Source organism: Protopterus annectens, chromosome 12.part0, assembly GCF_019279795.1.
Source record: "Protopterus annectens isolate FY-2018-M chromosome 12.part0, PAN1.0, whole genome shotgun sequence".
Lineage (NCBI taxonomy): Eukaryota > Metazoa > Chordata > Ceratodontiformes > Protopteridae > Protopterus > Protopterus annectens.
Window position 1 is genome coordinate 283,772,854 of NC_056746.1, and position 16,653 is coordinate 283,789,506.

At 43.6% G+C, this 16,653-nt stretch overlaps 1 protein-coding gene across 1 annotated transcript in view; it reads left to right on the forward strand.

The window, feature by feature from the left end:
- TRAP1 (TNF receptor associated protein 1) overlaps window positions 1-16,653 on the forward strand; it is a 950,501-nt gene that overhangs the window by 251,818 nt on the left and 682,030 nt on the right. The window lies entirely within an intron of this gene.

Consider the following 16,653-nt stretch of genomic DNA (forward strand, 5'->3'; position numbering starts at 1 on the left):
AGCTGATTAGTGAGGTCTCCCTGTTGGCAGTCCCAGAGATGTTACTCTTTTCGTAAGGAGAGCGGAAAATAGATGCCTTTCCTTTCCATGGACTCGGAACATGCTGGCTGCCTTTGCTTCTTTTCCTGTGTGACAGAAATGTCTACTAAACTAGTCAAAATTAGTCTTGGCCTTGATCTCTCCTGACCAGCCCAGACAACCTTGATACATGCTGTTTTGAAAAGTGATGTGGCCCTTTCTTTTCATTTCCACTTACTTCACGTATTAATAGCTTAGTAGCAAGGTTAAGTGTTTCGCCCTCCTGTAATGCATCGTTTCCCTTAGTTACCTCAGATCTCGTTTGCCGCCTTTGCAAAAGGATGTGATTGGTTAGCAGCTAAGTGCTCCACCACAGTATTTTTGTCTATATTTATGGCTAGCCTTTCTCATTTTTCTCTGTATTACTATTTTATTTAAAGGTAGTTTTATCAAAGTTTCTTCACTTTTCCTGACAACAGCCCCTTTTCTCTCAGTGGATCCTCCCTTTTCTCTAGTAGCGACCTGGTCTTCTGTAGAAATGTAATATCTTGTAGTTGGTAGTCAACCAATTTAATAGCAGTTGTTCATAGAATTTAGTTTAGCATGTTCAGTGTTAATGGTGGTTTGCTGTAGTTACTTGTTGTTTTATAATATTATTTACTTAATATTAAACATGTTTGTGCTGTGATTGATAAACAATCCAACTTTAAAAGGTGTTTCATGTGTGGACATAAAATTCTGCCACAAGATCTTCATGATCTCTGTATAGTTTGTTTAGAAGCTCCCCATTTGTTTGTCAGCTGTGAAGTATGTGTGGGGTTTGGGTCTAAAGCCTTAGCAGATAGGAGGAACAACTTATTTTGATTACCTCTCCCTGTCTCCAGATCCTGAATTGTCTAAATCAAAGAAATTTCAAAGAAGCCCACGAAACACAAGGATTCAGACCCAAAAAAGAGCAATAATGAATCTTCATCTCCAGCCTCAACTCTGAAGGTCCTGAGGTTCGAGGAGCACAGGGCCCGAGCTCCAACTAACATGCCACCCCTAGATCTGAAACACATGGATCCTGTTCTACCATAGAATTCTCTGTATGGGATTACAGGCTTTTGAAAAATTGTATCAGTGCCCACAATCTAAACCTTCCTCTGCAGTTTTAAGTGAGGACCTTTACCTATTGTAGGACTACCCCAGAAGGCCAATTTGGACCATCTAATGCAAAAGTTTCTGAAGACAAAGATAGAGATGAAGGTCATTCAGTCCCCTTTGGAACGAAAGGTGGTTGAGTCCACCCAAATGCTCCCAATTCTAGTTCCTTCTGTCTTATCTGTCTGTCTTTCAGCTCCTGTCACTTCAGAGCTGATGTCTTACCTGGAACCTGTAGCATCAGGGCCAGCCTACCCTATACCTTGGATATGGAGACTGACTCTGACTCATTTGATGCTGGCATCTTCAAAGCCAGGAAAGTCTTGGATCCAAGGATTCTGGTTAGCACATTTAGTTCTGTTGTTAGGGCTGTTGTCTTTAGCTGCAGTGATGCGGTCTAAGCTCTGCCTTCAAATTCTCTGTTCCAGTTCCCTCATATGAACCTTCCAACTTCACAGCTTCAGGGGTCCCTCTAGCAGGTGTGTATGCTTTTCTGAAGGGTGAACTGGATCCAACAAATGGAGCGGCATTTTCAGATAAATCTTTTAAGGTGTTGGAAAGGATAAGCACCTCTCCCAAGGAAGTAGATCCACTGACTCCAATGGATGCAGTTCCACTCAATGATCCCTATCAGAGTCCCTCACCTTGGATACCAACTCTGAGGTTCAAGAGGGATTCTCACAGTCCCTTCTGGAGGACACCACATTCAGTGAGGTATTAGAATTGATGTTTCAGAGGGGGACCTGGCTTGTTGACCCTCCCCGCATTTCATGATGGGACAGCATTGATTGAGGTTAATGCGATGACACCTTCTATATCCTGGATGGTCCCGTCAGCCGATAAGTTGATTGCCTTAGCCATGTCCTTGCAGGAACTTGACACCTATGAGGCAGTCCCATGAAAGCCAGATAAATTCTTCAGCCACCAAAAGATAAGCAGAACATGGCCAAGTCTCCTGCAGTCAACTCCATCATTGTAGTAGCAGACACCAAAAGAGAGCATTCTGAAGACTCTACCTCTATCCATCCCCCCTGGTAGGGAGTCCCAGGCATTGGATAGATTAGGGAAGATGGCATATGCTTCAAGCACCTTTGTGTTGAGAGCCCTGAACTATCCCCCACATATTTGTTTTCAGAGAGATTTGTCCCAAGAGGCCCTATCTACTCTGCACACCTTACTTAACACGGAGTCTAAGAAGCAGCTGGAAGCTACCTTGATTACCACGTCCAGTATCACAAACCTGTTCATGCCCTAGTGCATAATGCTGTGGATGGAATGGCCAGGGCAGCTGGAACAGGCATAGCCACGAGAAGTCATACCTGGCTGCACCTGTGTGATTTTGCTGACAACTTTAAAGCGTCCATCAGTAATACCCCATTTGATGGGTCTTCTTTGGTTGGCCCATCTGTGAAAGAGAGAATGCAGAAGAGTAGGCAAAATGATAAGACCCTTTCAGTTGTCGAAGTCAGGTTTGAGTTTTCACAGAGATCTTACAACAGAAACCAGCAAGGACCTTGTTTGCTTTTTTGGCAGTCCAAATGTCAACAATTTTACTCAACTTTAGAAAGGGATAGATGCAACAGAGGTGACCACTTCACTGAAAACGGGCCAGGTGGCCAAGGGCATCTGCAGAACCAGGTTTATCATATGCCATTTTCAGAAATGAGACCGCAGAATCTTTGAAGGCAGTTGGTGGTCATTTCTTCCTTTACCCAGCACTATTGAAGACTATCACGTGAGACAAATGGGTAAGAGGGATAATATCCAGCAGCTATTCCATTTCATTTTTAATACCCCTTCCCAGCCAAGAAACTTGTCACTAGACATCCCACTTAATCAGACAAAAGCTGTAGAAATAGAGAACTTCTCCTGCTCTCATCAAAAGAGCTATCCAGGTGGTCCCACCAGACCACAAAGGATCAGAATTGTATTCAAAGTTTTATGACTCAAGACCTCAGAACAGTTTTGGGCATCAGCCTCCTGAGCAACTGTGAATGGAAGATCCGATTTAACTGTGGTCACAGTGCAGTCACTTCTACCCTATCTCAAGGTGAATGAATTCATGTTCTCACTAGATCTCCAAGATGCTTACCTTCATATAATGATTGTAAAGAGCCCAGCAGATTCCTATACTTCTGATTAGGTGCAAGCTATTACGAGTTGAGTCTTGCCATTTGGCTCCACCCCAGCCCCCAGGGTGTTCATCAAATATATGATTGTCATAGCAGCCAGTCTGTGACTTCTGGGATGCAACATTTTCCCATTCTTAGATGACTGGCTCTTGACTGCCTCCTCGATGGAGTTTCTGCTGCAGCCAGGGATTGCCTGTTATGACTTTGCTAATTCCTGGGAATTTTAGTGATACTCGGAAAAATTCAACCTTCAGCCTACTCTGAGTGTCACTTTTATAAGGTGTCACTTGGGCACCATTCTTTCTGGTGGAAGTGAAATTACTGACATAGTTCAAACCTTCCAATCTGCAGTCCAGTCCTTACTTCTCAACAGTTCCCCTCCAACAAACTTGGTTCTGACAGCTCTAGGCCTTATGACATCATCAATCCTAATGGTACTCCTAGCTTGCTTCCACATGAGGATTTTGCAATGGCTCCTTAAACTTAGTGGTCACATTGCATTCATCCCCCCTCCAAGATGATTATTACAGACTCATGCAGAAAGCATCTACAGTGGTGGTTACAATCTCCAATGATGCAGATGTGAAAACCTGTCCATCCTTCACTACCAATAGTGACAGTAACCATGGATGCATCCTCATTTGGGCGGGGGAAGGGCATTATGAAGGAAGAATGGTCCCAAGGGCTGTGGACAAACAGTGAGACCAATATTCACATAAATGTCTTGGAGTTGAGGGCATATGTTCATCATATTCATCACTGCTGCAGCAGCCTTAGTTGTATGGGTTATATCATGCCAAGGATATAGCAGCCAGGTAGCTTCCAAAGCTTCAGGGCACCTTTCATGCCCCCAGATTGAGGCAGCTCCTGCTGAGCTGCTAAAAAGACAAGTTTGGATGTAACATCCTTTAGAGCTTTACTGCTGCTGAAGAGTATTCTCCTGTGTAGCTTTCAAGGTTTGTGCTATCCCTTGCTGGGCAGACAAGTTCCCTGTGGTGGAAAACTTTCCATTTTCTTTATTTTGTTGATGTATTGCTTTCCTCTTCAGGAAAGTTATTTTAAAGCTAGGAGTGTTCTTTAATGGACTGTCAGTTTAAAAGTGGTGTTAAATTAACTGAAAACATTTTTACTTAAAGAAAGTGTTTACCTTTATTTTTGTGGACTGGCATAGTGTTTTAAAGTGCATTTCATTGTATTTTTCTGTCAAAAAGTAGCCTTTATGCTTGCCTTTGCTGGGAAAAAGGAACCATTTTTGTCTTGACTATGGAACAGATAACTCGTCCCTTGGTCTGTCATTCTTCCAGCCACAAAAACAAAACAAAACAAAAATAATCAAACAACCTTTGCCACCACTACAGACTAGCAATTTGCCTTAGATGCAGATAGATGACTGAATCTGCTGTGACCATTTGTTGTACCTCAAACCACTCATATTTTATCCTGATCCCTCTGATGCAGCACCTACAGCCTCCACTGTTATGGCTGTTGGGAACCCCTCAGTGGGCAACAGCGAGAGAGAGAGACTCTTGTCAATCCTGGGAGAAACTGAAAGTTTCTGTGTTGTGTCAGAATAGTGAGCACATCCCTGGGGAAGCCGCTGCTGCCATAAGTAACATGGTTGGCCCTATGTTTCCTGTCAAGAAGAAACCAAAAGCAAAGCATGTATCTACTCCTCAGATGTCCTTCAAGAATGCAACTGCAGTCATAACATGCGGGTTGTCCTGCCTCAGGCAGCCCTCGGTCGGCTGGATTCCAAAGTCATTTTCTTCAGTCTTTCTTGCCGCGCGGTGCCCGAAGCAGAAGCAGTTCGCAAGTGCCGGTCGGTCAGCTCCTGTATTCTACGATACCGAAGTCATCAAAAAAGCTAAGTACCCCGTTGGGGACCTTTTCTTGCCTCAGCCGTTGTCAGAAATTACTGAAAAAGTTAACAATTGTCTTTTTTGTGGTAAACAAATACCTCATAAGGATTTCCACTCTTACTGCCTCCCTTGCCTGGGCCCAGACCACGACATCTTGGCCTGTGTAGCCTGTGCTCGCTTCAACAAGCGCACTCTCAGGCGCCGGGCGGAGTTCGCTGAAGATTTTTTTGGCGATAAATTTGCTTACACCATGCCGTCGGATCTTCCGACATCACAAACTCCCAAAAAGCGAAAAGACCGGGACTGACATCCTCGGCCCGCGTCTACCTCCGACTCCACGCCAAAACCTAGCGCGAGTGCTCCGGTTCCCTCTGAGACAGTCTCTCCACCGCTCCGAACCGAAGACACCGCATTACCGACGACTCCGATTCCAGACATTACTCCGACGCCAGTTATAGATTTTCCTCCGGATACCGAATCCGAGGAAATGCCCGAGACCATTGCTGTAGACAAGGTCACTCCTGCACGTGGAGCTGCCAGGCCTCCTATGGCCATGTCTATTAAGGCCTACACTAGGGCTAAGGCAGCCAGCAAAACAAAGCATATTACTTCTAAATCCTTACCTCAGCCGACTCCGGAGACACAAATTATGTCCATGGCTGCTGATTTAATTTCCATGATTAGAGGTTCACAGGCCCATCCTGAGAGAGCATCCCAGCCTCCTCCTGATAAAAGGCCCCGGGTTGAACCCTCTGACCCTACTTCTTCAGATGAAGACTCTGAGAGCTCTGTCCACTCTGATAGCCAGGAAGAGCTCTTCCAGACCTATGAGGACTCGGATGCATAAGTTTCCATCCCTTCGGCCTCCCCTCCTGAGGATATTTCTTTTGGGGAAGTTCTGCACACCATGAGGGAACATTTCAAGTGGCAAGGTCAGGAATATTCTGATTCTAGGAAACGCCTTAGGACTTTCCTTAAGAAGCCTCAGCACAGGCCCTTAGCTATTCCTCCTGTACTTGATGTTCTGGATGATTTGTATTCTGACTCTAGTGCTACCCCTGATTCTCTTCCTCCTGCTCCAGCCAAGTCAGACAGGTATTACAGGGTCCCAGAAACTCATTCCCATTTATTCAGGGCCCATACTGCTGATTTGGAAACTATTTCACAGGGGCCTAAAGGTGTTTCAGCTTCCACCTCTAAAAATCCCTTGCCTTCCAACAGGGAAGCTAGGTCATTAGAGAGATGGGGGAAAAAGGTTTACACATCCCCACTACCTTATCTATGAGAGCTTTGAATTGCCTTTTTCATATGTTACAATATCAGGATTACCTGTTAGATGATTTACAGAAAACATTGGCCTCTCCTGACCGTTTAGACAGGAAGTCTTTGCAGGAAGCTGTGCATAATTCTCAGCAAGTCAGCAATCACTTTCTGCAGTGTGGATATGATGCATTGGAAGCTTCATGTAGGGCAGCTATGACAGGGGCAGTCATTCGCAAACATGCATGGTTAAAAGAACAGCCTCTGCCAGATCATGTTAAGGCAAAACTTCTGGATGCACCCTTGGAAAAGAACAAGCTTTTTGGTGCTAATGCTAAAGATGTGTTAAAGTCCATCGAGGAAAAAGCAAAATCAGTTCAGACGGTCAAAGATTTCCTCCAGTTCAGCCCCCCAGATTCAGCAGGAATTGGCCTTCAAAGAACTGGTCCTTTCCTAATCCTGAGAAATTTCAAAGGGGTAAAAACAGGCGTGGTCGAGGAAGGGGACAATACAGAGGTTCTTACAGGGGACGACAATGGCAGCCAGCAAACCAAAGAAGTGACACAGGGGTCTCCCCCGCCCCTCAGACACAATCTCAATGACTTTCCTCTACGACCGCCAACCAAGGAGCAAACAGAAGCACCCTTGGGCGGAAAATTATCTCTGTTTTCAGACAATTGGCACAGATTGACAAAAGACAAATGGATTTTGGACATTATAGACCAAGGTTACAGGTTCCATTTTCACACCTTACCCAGAAAACAGGGCATGCCAAACCTACCACAAAACCAGAGGGCAGAGGCTATAAAGCAAATTTCTCTGCTTGCTCAGATAAAAGCAATAGAAAGAGTGCCACAACAAGAACAAGGCCAGGGGTTCTACTCAAGACTGTTCTTTGTTCCAAGAAAAGAAACTCAGTGGAGACCAATACTGGATTTGTCCGCATTAAACACTTTTCTCATAGTACCAAAGTTCAAAATGCTGACTCTACAGCAACTCCTTCCCATGCTGGGCAAGGGGTCTTGGCTGATTACTCTGGACCTCAAGGAGGCATACCTGCATGTCCCTATCAGACACAGCTGCAGAAGATACCTCAGATTTCTTGCAGGGCCAGAGCATTATCAATCCTCAGCATTGCCATTTGGCTTATCTACTGCGCCCAGAGTATTCACAAAATGCCTGGCTTCAGTAATTGCTCATTGCAGGCTCCAGGGATCCAAATTTACCCGTACCTGGACGACTGCCTTATACAAGCGGACGACAAACTGATGTTGACAAAAAACTTGAACTATGTCATACAATTACTTCAGGCTCTGGGATACACAGTCAGCTTTCAAAAGTCAAGACTTCAACCATCCCAGCAAATAACCTTCTTAGGAGCCAATCTGGACACAGCCTCTCAAATGGCTTACCTGACAGAAGACAAGCAAGAGAAGTTAACTCATTATTTCAAGGGTTTGGCAAAACTCACCCAGATGACTGCAAGGAGATTCCTACAGGCCCTGGGTTACATGGCATCCTGCATTCTCCTGGTTCCATTAGCAAGACTACACATGAGAAAGCTTCAATGGTACTTAAAAAGCCTATGGTCTCAGCACAACAACAACTTAGAGGCAACCATACCGCTCATTCCATGCCTACAAAAGGAATTCCTATGGTGGGCCTCGGTAAGCCAGGCAAACACAGGTATGTCATTCAAAAAACCTCCGATAACACAGACCATGACCACAGACGCCTCAGACATTGGATGGGGGGCGCATATGGAAGGCAGATGCATACAAGGACAATGGTCTCCAAAGAAAACACATCTGCATATAAACCAAAAAGAAATGCTGGCAGTAATGCATACCATCGAGGCCTTTCGACAACAACTTCAACAAGGCCATTTACTGATACGGACAGACAACACCACTGTGATGTGGTATATCAACAAGCAAGGGGGCACCCATTCCTACCCCCTTTGCAGACTGACAATGAATCTTTGGGAAAAATCACTGAGCCTGAACATACACTTACAATCCCAGTTTGTTCCAGGCAAAGACAATGTGCTGGCGGACAGCCTAAGCAGGAATTTCATAGATCCTCACGAGTGGAGGTTACACCCAAGGATCTTCACACAACTCACCTCGACATGGGGCAGGCCAGAAGTAGACCTATTTGCCTCTCACCTCAACCATCATCTACAAAAATTCTGTTCCAAGGACATACCATCCACAAGCTTGGAAAATAGATGCTCTTTCATTCAACTGGAACTTCCTAAAATCTATGCATTCCCACCTCTGCCACTGATGACCACAGTATTACTAAAGATCAAAGCAGAGAGACCCAAGGTGATCCTAATAGCTCCAGACTGGCCAAAACAACACTGGTACCCGCTACTACGGAGCATATGTCACAACAAGAAGTGGGCCCTTCCCCAATGGCCCCTACTTTTGACTCAGCACAACTTCAAAACAGTGCATCCAAACCTTCAGACACTGCAGCTGACAGCCTGGGAGATCCCATGAATAACCTCAATCTATCTCTCTCCAAGGAAGTTCAGCGGATATTAACAGAAGCTCAAAGACCATCCACCAGAAAGGTTTACTTGGCAAAATGGAAGAGATTCAGCATTTGGAACACCAGCAAGGGTCATGATGCATCACTATTGAACATCCCACTCATCCTGGAATATTTGGCAGATATGCTTCAGAATGGACTCTCATATTCTTCCATAAAGATACATGCTTCAGCTATTTCAGCTAGATATAACACTGATCCACCTGTGTTTTCACATCCTTTGCTAAGGCAATTCCTTAGGGGAATCAAGAACATTAAGCCACCAAGAAAGGCTCCAGTGCCAGCTTGGGACCTCAACTTTGTCCTAGAAAAACTGACTCTACCTCCTTTTGAGCCAGCAGCTTCAGTGGACTTACAATTCCTCTCATGGAAGACAGCTTTCCTGTTGGCAATTACCTCAGCAAGAAGGGTTTCGGAACTACAGGCCCTAATGGCAATACCACCGGTCATAATCTTTCACCGAGACAGGGTCTCCTTAAGAACCAACCCTACTTTTATGCCAAAGGTGGTATCTAGGGTTTCTTTAAATCAAGCTATTCATCTGCCTGCTTTCTTCCCCAATCCTGAAAACAAAGGGGAAAGACTGTTACATACCTTGGACATTCACAGACAACTTCGCTACTACCTGGACAGAACCAAGACCAGTAGGAAGTCTGATCAACTTTTGTAGCTTACGCCCTGGAGTACAAGGAAAAGCAATTTCAAAACAGACTATTTCAAAATGGATTGGACATTGCATCAGATTTTGTTATTCCTTCCATGGGAAGACTGTTCCAGCCAATGTCAGACCACACTCCACCAGAGCTACAGCCACCTCTACAGCATTCTTAAGAGGGGTGCCTACAAAGGACATTCTAGAAGCTGCTACATGGAGCTCCGTGCATACATTCTCCAAACACTACAATCTCCCTCTATGCTCCAGATCCAGAGCAGGCTTTGCTTCGGCAGTCCTGCAGGGTTTGATTGCCACACCATCTCTTTCCTAGAGCATTCCTCCTCCCCCAGCTAAGCTATGGTATTCTACCCATATGTTATGACTGCAGTTGCATTCTTGAAGGACATAGTACAGTTTTGTACCTACCATAAATGTAGATGTCCGGTAGATATGCAACTGCAGTCGGATTTTCCCTCCCTCCATACCCCTCTATGCCTTGGGTCCACTCCTATCCCTGTTCCTCTTAGCTGGGGATATCTGTTATGGTGTATCTGTTTATTGCTTACTTATTTGTTTGGAATCCTGTTTTTTCCTTCCAATTTGATTACAGCCTTCCTTGGAGGGCATCTGGGGCAAGAAACACTGAAGAAAATGGCGTCAGCTGATGCTTATGTACTCCAGCCGCTCTGACGTCGGAGAGAAATGCGACATCAGCCGACGTCGGACCCAGACTTTGGAATCCGGCTGACCGAGGGCTGCCTGAGGCAGGACAACCCATATGTTATGACTGCAGTTGCATATCTATCGGACATCTACATTTATGGTAGGTACAAAACTGTACTTTGTGCACACTTACCATAAATGTAGATGTTCGAGTGTATTCACTGTTGCAGTCCTGGTTTCCCTCCCTCCAGCCCCCTTCTCTCTCTCTCTCTCCTCTGTGTCTATTACTCGCCCCTTACAGGGTTATTGGTATTGATATTTACTTTTTACTGGTGGTGATTTTCCCACCATACCTTAGCTCCCTATTGGGGGGCTCCTGACATTTCGGGCAAGAAAAACTGATGTAATGGCGTCTGCTGCCTATTTTCTTTTACCCCTGACGACCTGGTGTCCGTCCTGGAGCAACAGCAACTGACGCAGAAATACTAAGCCTCTGGTGTTCGGGCCAACTGAGGGCTACCTGCAGGCGGATAACCCAAGTGTGATGACTGCAGCAGTGATTACACTCGAACATCAACATTTATGGTAATTGTACACAACTGTACTTTATAACCTCCCTGTACTCTTTGCTCATCAGGCCAATAATTGAGTACAATGCCCCTTTTGGTATGTACCTTTCCAGGCACCTGCAGCAGATGGAGAGACCACGAAAGTTCCTCACAAGGATAATTCAAGGTATTCAGCAACTGTCCTATGTGGATGGGCTGAAATCACTGTCATTTTACTCCATTTAATACAGACTACTCATAGGCGATCTCTGCCTTGCATATAAGGCAATCTCTGACCCTGCTTTATTGGAAATGCATATCCATAAGTTCAGTGGCTTACAGGTTACTTGCTCAAAAGACCTTAACCTGGTATGTGACATTAATATAACCTGCTGGAGGGACAGATTTGTCTCCCAGAGGTAACCACACTTATGGAGCAGACTCCCAATTCATGTCAAGCAGAGCACCTCTTTAGCCCTTTTCAAGTGTCTGGACGATTTCATCCTCTGGGTTCCACTTTTGTTTCTTTTTGGACAGGGGCAATAGGCTCTGATCATGGCAGAACTTGGCTAGGTTTGTAAGGGCCCTAGGGCTATTAGCCTAGTAACTTCCTATGATCCTATTACATGAGATTGGGGATAGGGTTGCAGGAAGTTCTAGAAGATGCATGTAGCTTGGCTTTAAGTTGGGAAAGGGTAAAGCAGGAACATAAAAGGTAGGTGTATGCAGTTAGAAAGTAAACAATAGTTGGAAGTGACAACCAGCTACTCTACTCTACTCTACTCTACTCTACTCTACTCTACTAGTCTCTGATAAAGTTGAGAGTGAGAGAGAAGCTTGAGTTAAGAGATGTGACTAAAAGCCCAGATTGAAAGTACTTCTTTCAACTTATTTGAGAATAGATTGGTGGCACTAGAGTTACCACTTGTCCCTCTTTTTGCTGCTGTGTCCTGTGTGGGGGTTGGACTAAAAATGGCAAATGTTCCAAGATTTTAGGACAAAAACTGTTTATTACATTTTCTTTAACAGTTGCATAAAACAGTTCTGTTGCACCTGAAATACTTAAATCTTATAAGAAATAAAATAAGCAACTCCAATGCTACAAGAATGAACTTTTATTTTGGCAGAAAGTGAAATTCTGTCCTTTGCTCTGGCCATGGGTGCTTTATCCTACAAAATCATGTTTCCCTAAAAATGCCCCACTTTGGGCATTTGAAATGCTGGCAAACCTAGGCGGCACTATAGCTTGGATATTTTGAGAAATCACTGAGAATTCATAGATTATTAGCACAGAAACTTGGGCAACAGAAGGTAGGAAAGGGCATGTTTAGAATAAGAAGAGATTAAAGCAATAATAAAAGAGAAAAAAAAGAAGTTATTTACTTACCAATAATGTTCCATCTGAGTGATTACTTTTCATTTATCTTCAGCCTATGGGTCTTGGATCCAGCATAGATCTAACTCAGCCGTATACTCCAACATTGGAGCAGAAATCCAAGCTCCTCCCCTACCCATAATGCCCATATTTCGCAATCTGGAAACATCAAAAATCTGGACAAGGCCCATGAAAAATAGGTACAAATCTGTACACTGATTAACATAAAATTTGCATACATAATTATGTAACCCCACCCATTCCAGTGGAATTGTGGGATACCAACTTTCAAACACAAACTGAAGAACAGACCACCAAAATATGGCACCAGAGTCCCCCTGCAGCCATTCCAATGTCCTATACCATTACCTGGCTATTTCGCCCCATTTACCATAAACACTAATGTGTGCATACTGCTTTACTTCTACAATGATTATCTGCATTTTATTTTTACATTTTATAGCACAATGCACAAACACTAAGACATCTGCTAAACAAAGCAATACTGTCTCGCAATGAAAATAGACTTGGCATTAAAACGTCTCTGTCCTCGAAACTCACATTCATTGAAACAGCATTGAAACCCACACTACATCCAAAGAAAATTCATCTGGCCTGTGGTGGATAAAGATTAACTTTGGGCTGTTTTCAAATCATAGGCCCCTTGCACACAAAACAAGAAACATACACGTGTTCTTTAATGCACCTTCCTGACTTTATAATATTCCTCGTATAATATAGGACACTTGTTAGACTTAGAGCGCATTTTAAATGTACTGTTTGAACATTTTCCCGGTAGGCAATGAAACAAAATACATGAACCAGTAATGACAAAACTGGCCAGTTCAGAACATTTCCATCAAAAAAGTCTACTTCCACACACACTTACTATAAAAACAGAATGACAGTGTAAGCCATAGGCATCTTGCACAGCTTCTCGCACTTAGTGTGCTACCACTTAAAAATGCTAAATAAATTGCAAAAGATTATAGGAAATGTAAACTATTATCACTAAATAAAGACTTCTGATTACAACACAGCATTAACTAAACCCTATCACAAAAAGCTTAGTCTGACACACTATACTAATTGTAAAGTGCTTAAAACTTTACCATTCATCAAAATAAAATGACTTAAATAAATTAGTCTCATTTACAAGCCTCCCAGTACTTGGGGGGGTGTATATGATGTTACAGTCACATGGCTATTTCCAATTTTACACAACCAACACTAATTTTCAGCTTGAACATTGACTCAATGAATTTCAAATCTTATTAGAAAATGTATGAATGGGTGTACCTTCGTTGAAGGTTGTGCATCAGGCCTGGCAAGCCAGTACGTAAAAATCAACTGCCAATCATTAGCGGACCAGAGTTCCGCTGTGGCGACCCCTAACCGGGAAAAGCTGAAAGACGCAAACAAATTAGAAAATGTAATGAGCTGCTGATTTACAATATGAGTAAACATTTGAGAGGATACTGAAACTATTAATATATAAATGAGTGAGTGAAATGTTAGACTCTAGAGCAGCTTTATAAGTAACTTTAAATTATTTTCAGCTAGTATTTAGACTAGTAATCCATAAACAAATTAAACTGAATTAATGGATACAAGATTAAATTTTCCATTAAACATTCTCATACACACCAAGCTGAAACGTTTCCCCCAACGAGATCCCTTCAATCAGCAGTCTGTCCAAGAAAAAGTCTTAGCAAGCCAAACAGGTAAATTAAAGATGCCCTTTTCTCCAAAATTACTGTTAATTAAATGAGAGTCAACTACAGTGTCTGCTGAATTCCGAGTCCCGCTCGGTCTGTGTGAAACATTCTTGTTAAGTGGAATCCATCCTTCCTCCCAGTTCACTTGCTCTTAAGTGTCCGAGGTTAACTGAATTCCAGAAAAATAAAGAAATGCTTGGCTTGTGCCTAATATTAGATAATTAACTGACCAATACACCCAACCAAAAAGAATAACAAAAAATAAAACCAGCGTTTACACTCATGCCAAAGCAAGAACCTTTGTATCTCTGGTATTTCTTGCGATAACTTAATAGGAGGCTGGTGTTAGCAAGTGGGACATTTTGTAGTACAATTTTAGCTGTGAGAACACTTTGTTTAAAGTAACTATATGTATACAGAAGGGTAGGGTACTGATACGTCAACAATGAGATCTCACACACACACACACACACACACACACACACACACACACACACACACACACATACACACACACACTAGAATACCTGAAAGCAGCTCTGCAGTCCTTACCTGAAAGCTTTCTCACTGTTTCCAATGGCAGTCCTACAATGCAGCAAATAAATCTCACTCGCACAAATAGTCCCAGAGTTTCCAACAGTCCCAGTCGGCCGCTCGCACAATTTCCAGCATCAGCAAATTAATGCAGTGCAGTCTCACTCGCGCAGGTGCAAGTGCACCACCATTCATGTTTTTCCTGGTTCCTGTTCCCATTCACAGATCCAATTCAACAGCTGGGAAAGCTCAGTTCCGACAAGCTGACAGCGTTGATGTCATCGCATACGTGATGACGTCAGGTCGAATAGCGGGGGAAAAAAATTAAAATAAAAGCTGGGAAAAATCGGAAATGAAGGGGTGCCACTCTGGAATCGTGGCACCCCATTATTTGGACCCTAAAACTTAACGATTAATTTGGGACAGTTGAGAGGTATGATAATGCCCCACTCTCCATCCTCCCCTCAGATCGCGTTTGCTGCAGGACAGCATCAACCTTCCCACAGCAGAAAAAACTTAATCCCTGATCAAAAAAGGCATTGGCAAACGCAGACTCAGCTCGGGCCAAGAAGAAGCCTGCACCCAAATCTGTCCAGTCCACAACAGAGCAAAAAAGGCAGGGGGAAGGAGGGAGGGATGGTTGAAGACAAATGAAAAGCAACAACTCAGATGTAACATTATGATAAGTACATAACTTCTTTATCTGAAGTTGTTTTTCATTTGGTCTTCAACCAATGAGACAGAGTCCCTAGCTAGAATAACCTTGGGAGGTCCTCATGGAAGGATGTTCTGGAACACAGATGAGCCAAAAGAAGCCCTGCTCCTGGAGAGAATATCCACTTTCTAATGGGAGATAAAAGTATGCAAAGAGGACCAGGTAGCAGCTAAACAAATATCATCAGTACAAACCCAGGACCAAAAACCTGCAAAAGTAGACACTGAACTGGTAGAATGCACCTGGATAGGACCTGGTAGAGACAAACCTTTGGAACAATAAGCCATAGAAATAAAGCTAGAAATCCAATGAGCAATAGTGATCTTAGAAATAAGCTTTCCCAGACGTGGCTTAGAAAAAGATACAAAAAGTTGATCTGACTGTCGAACTTTTGGTTCTATGCAAATAAAATCGCAGCTGCCTGTGAACATGAAGTAAATGTAATTTGCATTCTCCTTTGTCTGGTAATTTGGGAAGAAGACTGGCAAATTAATCACCTGGTTAATATTCGCTTCAGAGGCCACATTTGGTAGGAAAGATGGGTTAGTATGAAGAGTCGCTCTGTCCTTATGGAAGAGCAGGTAAGGGGCTTGATTAATAATGCCTGCAGCTCAGAGATCATCTTGGCCGAGGTAATAGCAACCAAGAAGGTAGTCTTCCATGATAAGAATTGTAAATTGACAGTGGCAACTAGTTTGAATGACGGATAAACCAGGGCCTGTAAAACCCAGAGTTAGATCCCAAGGAGGCATGGGGTCCTTGATAGGAGGCCGAAAAAGAAATTTACTTTTCAGTAATGCCTTGCGAAGCTTAGAAAAAGCCAGGGAGGCCGAATTTTCCCCCAAATGGAAATTTGCAATTGTTGCCAACTGAACCTTATTGTAGAAAAACTAACTCCATTGTGAAAAATATGAGATAAAAAATCCAAAATGGCAGGGATAGGAGCTGTAAACTGATCCAGATTGTGCAGAGAAGCCCAGACAAACGTTTCCACTTACTGGTATACATCTTCCTGGTAGAAGCCTTATGAACTGCAACAGAGATCTTTTTGACAGGTGAGGAGAAGCCCTGGAGTCCTGGCCATCAGGAAAATTGGAGCAGCCAATCGGTGAGCTTCAAGCTGATTAAGTGTGGGTGAGGAACCCCTGACGGGGGTGTGAGAAGATCTGGAACCAGATCATGATTCCAGGGAGGACACACTAGATGAGACCAAAGAGTGGGGAACCAAATGTGGTCAGGCCAGAAGGGGGCAATGAAGATGACTTTGCTGTTCAACCGTTGTGCTGTCTGAATAAACCTGGGAATCAGAGGAAGAGGAGGATAGACACAAAGTAGACCAGAGGGCCAAGCATGGACCAGAGCGTCTCTAGGTGACTCTCCTGGAGGGGAGTCAGAGCAAAATACTCTCTGCACTTCACATTAGAAGAAGAGGAGAAGAGATTGCAGCAAGGATGACTCCATTTTGAAAGATCAT